Raw genomic sequence first — 6,823 nt, 5'->3', positions numbered from 1 at the left:
AAAAGCTGTAACAAATGAACAGATAATCTTTTAGCCATAAAGCAGGATATTTAATAAATATAATCTTTGCAAGGTGACATGTAAAGGCACAAGAGTTTTAAAATAAAAGGAACCTTTCAGCGCATGTAGTCATAATATGTCATTCACTGATACAGTAACCCTAACTAGAGTGCCAAGGTGAATACTGAGCCCTGAGTGTCATTTACGGGTGGATCTGAGCTCCTGCAGCGGGGGCAGGTACTGGTCATGCAGTTCCTCAGATTTGGAGCCTGTTGGCTCTTTTTCATGGCCATTTCTTTCCATTCTTCTAACTCCAGCTTCTCCTACAGGTGTTTCTTTGCTTGTTGGTCTGAGTGCAGAATGCTGGCAAGCTCCTCCTTCTCACTGTGCATGAGTGTACATCTGATGGTCACACGTTCTCTCTCTCTCAAGGATCTCAGGCAGACAGATCCTCAGCATGCTGATCCCATTCCTTAGCTTTTGTCTCCAGTATCTACAGCTGCTCCTGCTGCTCTGGGTTCCGGAGACTGAGGCTGTGGTTTTCCTGTATATGGATGTGAAGTTGTTCCTGTAATTCTTTAGCTCCTTCTGCATATGGTAGGCCGGGGACTGCAGCTGCTGTTCAGCCTGTGGTCTTGAAGAGGGATGTGGGGGTAGCAGCTCTGACAGCTGCTTTCTCTGTTCTACCAGGTTAGTCTCTAGGTCCAACACCTGCCTCACCCCTTGCTCTTTCTCCTCTCAGTTGCTTCATCTGCTCTAAGAGCTGCTGGACTTTCTCTTCCCATGTAAGACTTTGTACTCTCAGATCCTCTGCAAAGTTGTCTCTCTCCAACTATAATGATTTTTTTTCAGTAGGTATAGCTTTCATTTTCTTTTTTTTTTTTGCCAGTCCTGGGCTTAAGCTCAGGGACTGCGCACTGTCCTTGGACTTTCTCAAGGTTAGAGCTCTCCCACTTGAGCCTCAGCACCACTTCTGGCTTTTTTCTGTGTATGTGGTACCAAGGAATCAAACCCAGGCCTTCGTGCATGCTAGGCAAGCACTTTAACCACTAGGCCAAACTCCCGGCCCTTCATTTTCTTTTTTTAAATTTTATTTTTTTTATTGTCAGGGTAATGTATAAAGGGATTACAGTTACATTCGCCAGCTAGTAGGTACATTACTTCTCACACATTAATACCCCTTCTCATATTTTTGTCGCCTGAGTTTTAAGCCCCAGTAACAACACACACACACACACACACACACACACACACACACACACACACCCTAATTATCCATTTACCAAATTATTTTTACTAACATGTAATTTCTCAAACAAGCTTGACTCTTCCAAGAACTACTGTCACTATGGTGTGTAAGTCTCCAGAACAAATCTCAAATAGCGGCTATCCTGCAAAAACATGTGGTAGGCTTTGGGAGATATCTGGAGCCTCTGGACCACTTGTAGGCCCTTTTAACTACATTCTTCAACTATACCTCACTCATTCCTACTGTGGTTATTACCAAACCCTACTGACTGGTGTTCTTCCCAGTCTCATCCTCTCACCTTCTCCATTCAGCTATAAAGAGATGGCCCTAGCTGGAGGTATGGCTCAAGTGGTAGGGTTGATTGCCTTGCAAGAATAAAGCCCATCAGTATTATCAGAGAGACAGAGACAGAAAGAGAGAAGGGGAAGAGAGAGAAAGGGAGGAAGGGAGTATGGGGGGGTGGGGGAGAAACATTCTAGAATGGGGTAGCACTGTCAGCATGGTAATTCAAGACTGGTGATCCATGAGGACAGAGGGTGCAGACACAACACCTTCACATTTCTACTTCAGGACAGTAGAGGATGTCATTCAACTCCTTTATTTCTAGACACACCCTGAAGCACTCAAACATGCAGTGTTGCCATAGGAACAAAGATGTACATGGAGGGTTGGGAGCACAAAGCTGGGAAGTTTACTTATTACATTAAGGACTAAAGCAATTCTTCAAGAAGCGCATTCTAGCCAGGCTCTGGTGACTCATGCCTGTAATTCTAGTTCCTCAGAAGGCTGAGACCTGAGGATTAAAGTTTGAAGCCAGCTGGGCAGGAAAGTCTCATCTACAATAAACTACTTAGAAAAAAAGCCAGAAATGGAGTGGTAGCGCCAATGGTAGAGCACTAGCCTTGAGCAAAAGAAGCTGAGAGACAATGCCTAGACCAAGTTCAAGCCCCAGGACTGGGGAAGTGAGGGAGAAAGCAGACATGACATCTTTTTTCTGGTTCATTTTCTTGGCAACTATTTCTTCGTTACTACGTTAGTTTATGACAATTTTCCTACCTGCAGATCTGCATTAAAATCTCTCATCTGGGGGATACAAGAGTAAGAAGTTTGAATTTTCTCAGAGTACTGTATCTGTATGGAAATGTCATGATGAAACTTTTTGTACAATTAACATATGCTAATTTTTGAAAGTATTTATATTATTTATGATTTATATATTAAAAATGAGAAACTGGCTTTTTTAAAAGCAAGACTACAGTTATATCATATAACAAATGTTTATTATAGAATGTTAATAGCTGGGGTGGGGGTGTGGGGACCAAGACATGAGAAAGGGTATCAATGTATGTAAATTAATGCACCTTCTATCTGGCAAATATAATGTAACCCTTCTATTAATTACAATAAAATATATGAAAAAAAGAATGTTAATAGCTGGGTAAGAGGTTTTGTCTCTTGCTAAAATCAACTCTCTATGTTCAAAATTTAAAAGTATTTGAATAAGCTTGTAACCAGTGGCTCACACTTGTAATCCTAATGACTCAGGAGGCTAAATCTGAGGATCAAGGTTTGAAACCAGCCCACACAGACAAAAATCCAGAAGTGCTATCCATGCGCAATAAAGCTGAGTAAGAATGTGAGGCCCTCCATTGAAGACCCACCAGTGACACTGAAACCAAGGAGAGGGGCACAATAGTGCATATTTATAATCCCAGAAGCTGAAGCAAGAGGATTGTGACTTCAAGGCTAGCACGGGCTACACAGTAAAGCTGGCAAATAAATAACTATATTACTATGCAAGTATATATGTATATATGTACATACATATAACTTATAGATGAATAACATTTGCTCATATTCCTCTTTCCTAAATCTAACCCTTAGTTTGACTTTTTCCAAAAAGTTATTTGTAAAATAAACTTGAAAACTTTTTTTTCTCACTGAAGAGTAAAAAATGAGCCATAATGTAGTACCAGTTGAGATTGTGTGTTTAATTCACCATTATATGATGCCATCTACCAGGATGCCACTAAATGAGTTACTATAGCAATTTTGAAATATTACAAACCTTAATGGTCATCTGATTCCACAACATTGCTTTTGGCTTAGAGGCAGGAGGCAAAAGATTAAAATAAAATAAGAGACAATTCCAAGGCTGAGGTTTGGGTATTATCTTCACTGGTGGCTTGGAAACAATTAGTGTGCAAAAACCTGAGCTGCTTCTCAACTGAGACAGTCAGGCCCTATCTTCAAACATCTCTATTTGAAATGAGAAATATGGCCCTAGGTTTACAGTGCCATGTAAGTGAGGCAAGTCCAAGATAAATCATGAGTATGTCAGCAAAGGGGGACCTCGTTTAAAAGCAGGGAAGAATGAATGAAGGCATTCAAAATTGTACCCAACCTAGGTACACAGTTCACAAACAAAATTCACATTCCAAATTGCTGTGTTCGTCAAATAGTCACCCAAACATTGTAAGGTACAATAAGTAGAGATTTGGAGGATCATGACTGGAAGCCTGTGGGGGCAGACCAATTTGTAAGCAAGCAGCAAAAAGATGGGTTAGAGACGTGGCTCAAGAGGGAGGGCAACAGCTATGGATGACAAGCTCAGCGTCTCACCGCTCCCCGCTCCCCTTCAACGTACATGACAGATATTCTGGGTGGCATTTGATAAGTAGTCAAGAATCATGAGAAGATTCCAATAAAACGTCGTAAAGCACAGCAGTATTCTTTAATTCTTAAGGAAATGATTTGCGTGTGGAACTCTCCACTAAGTACGCAATGTTTCTCTCAGCTGGAAAGTCAAAATTGTTACCAAGCCTCAGCATCCAATTCTAGCAACAAGTGATGAGGCGTGGGTAAGGAGAAGCAGCAGCAGGGAAAGATACCTTCCCTCCCTCCCCGTGGGCCGTTGGCGGCCAGCTCTGCAGTGGGACCGCCTGCACACTTCCCCTGCGCTCCCAGGACGCTCAGGCCGCCTCCTACACCACCAGTGCCATCTCGGCAACCTAGGGTAGAAACCTCTCGCCAAGGCTCTCGAGTCTACTCTTTGCGAACCGATGTGGGGGGGTCTTTGAAGGGCACATTCCGCCTTTCTCGGGTACTCGCTCCCTGCTCGGCCCCGGAGATGCTAGGCTGTGACCCAGCAGGCGCTTCCCACTTTTCCACCCTCACCAGCGCACTGGGAATGTCTTGTTTGATCCTCAGGTTTAAGACTCCGCCCCGATCACTCACCTGGCCCGAAGTGTGTCTCTGCCTGGCCAGGGGCGGGGGGTGGGGGGGAGCAGGACGCCTCAGCCCCGGGGTTTGGGGGGTTCACTTTCAGTTTGCAGCGCCCCTATTCCTCCTCTGGCCTGGCTTTCGGGAACACTCGGAAAGAGAATACTGGAACAGCAGAAGCAACTACTGAGATCACCCCCATTCGAGCCCAGAGATCCTGATCCAGGCTTTCGGTGATGCCCTGTTTAAAAGCCAGTGGGCCTTGGCTCTGAACAACTCTGGGCGGCCTTTCACTTGTGGTGCCAAAGCATTCAACCTCCTAAAGTTCTTAGGGAAAGTTTTCTTAATGAAAACCTCTCTTTGAGAAGAAAGGCTTCCAGCCCCCTGCCCTTCAGTGACAGGAAAAACTGCTTTTGACATTCTTTAGGAGCTGGAGCACACAAAGTCAAGCATTCTTAGGAAAAGGGTGAGCCATACAACTGAGGAGGATCAGCCCTCCCGGGGGTTTGGTAGACTCAACACTGAGGTTTGGGTTTTATCAGCTGTCATAGTCTGAAGGCTTGTGTCCTCCTAAATTCACCTGCTGCTACACACTATGTTGATGTGGTGGGTGGCGACAGGAGGAAAAAAACTAGGAGAGAACAAGGGAAGAGGGGACATTTTCCAAAAAATATCTGTACTCATTATCAGACTTAACAATTTAAAAAAAATCAATCACATGAGGGGCTGGGAATGTGGCTGAGAGGTAGAGTGCTTGCCTAGTAAGCATGAAGCAGTGGATTTGATTCCTCAGTACTACATAAACAGAAAAGACTGGACATGATGCTGTGGCTCAAGTGGTAAAGAGCTAACCTTCAGCAAAAGAAGTTCAAGGACAATACCCAGGCCCTGAGGTCAAGCCCCAGGACTGGCAAAAAAAAAAAAAAAATCACATGATCTATAATCCAAAGTACATTTTGGATTATAAGGTGTGTTTTGGCCCAGAGCTTCTAGTGATAGAGTGCTTGCCTACCATGCACAACGATCTGGGTTCAATTCCTCGGTACTACATAGATAGAAAAAAAAAAAAAAAAGGCAGAAGTGGTGGTGCTGTGGCTCATGTTGTAAAGTTCTAGTTTTGAGAAAGCCCAAAAGCCCAAGGACAGTGCTCAGGCCCTGAGCTCAAACCTGGGACTGGCAAAAAAAAAAAAAAGTAAGGTGTTTTAGTCAGGATGCTATGTAGAGTTCTCATTAGTGGAATTATTCCCTTTATATTCTTATGTTTTCTTCTCTTTTTTTGCCAGTCCTGGGCTTCAGCTCAGGATCTGAGCACTGTCCTTGGACTTTCTCAAGGCTAGAGCTCTACCACTTGAGCCACAGCACCACTTCCAGCTTTTTTCTATGTATGTGGTACTGAGGAATTGAACCCGGGTCTTCATGCATGCTAGGCAAGCACTCTACTACTAGGCCAAACTCCCAGCCCTCCATTTATATTCTTATAAATAAAATAATGTTTTGTTTGTTTTCCTTTTCTACAGTGAGGATAATCAAGCATCTTAAACCACACTGAAGAACTTGTGTTGTTAAAAATTTATTTTTTCAATTGCAGCTGTTTTTCAAGCAACAAGAAAAACTGAAGCTGGGTATGATGGATGCTACACACCTGAAACCCCAGCACTTGAGAAGCAGAAGCAGGAGGATTGCAAATTGAAGTCCAACAGGGTCTATAAAGGGAACACTGGGAAGGAATGGAGGGAGAGAGGGACAGAGAAAGGGAAGGAGTATGGGAGTTAGGTAGGAAGGGAGGGAAGAAGGGTGGAAGGAAGGAAAAAAGGTCAAAAAGACATGACATATGTTGAAATGACTGGTAAAACTAACACCTGTAGTAACTTGCAACATTTAAAATATATCCAATAGAACTTTTACACCTTGCTAAATATGTCAGTTGGTATGCTTTAGCTGCATATTTTAAAGATTACCAGAAGGAAATGTAGAAGGAAGAACCACTTTACTGGCAGAATTTAGAGGGACTAGTGAGTAACCAAAAATTTAGTTGACTGGAATGTAAATTTGATTCTTATCTCCATTGTTCCCAAACCGTAACAGATTCTTAAGATAAGGTTGGAAATCTTTTAAGACTAAGGGCTCAGGGCTGGGAGTTTCGCCTAGTGGTTAAAGTGCTTGCCTACCATGCACAAAGACCTGGGTTCGATTCCTTGGTACCACATACATACAAAAAAAAAAAAAAAAAGACTAAGGGCTCAGCAGGGTGCTGGTGGCTGGTGCCTTAAATCCTACTCAGAAGGCCGAAATCTGAAGATCAAGTTTCTAAGGCAACCTGTGCAGTAAAGTCTGTAAGACACATGTTCAATC

This window comes from Megascapheus bottae, chromosome 20, assembly GCF_031878675.1.
Source record: "Megascapheus bottae isolate mThoBot1 chromosome 20, mThoBot2.hap1, whole genome shotgun sequence".
Classification (NCBI taxonomy): Eukaryota; Metazoa; Chordata; class Mammalia; order Rodentia; family Geomyidae; genus Megascapheus; species Megascapheus bottae.
Note: the sequence above shows the minus strand (reverse complement) of the source record.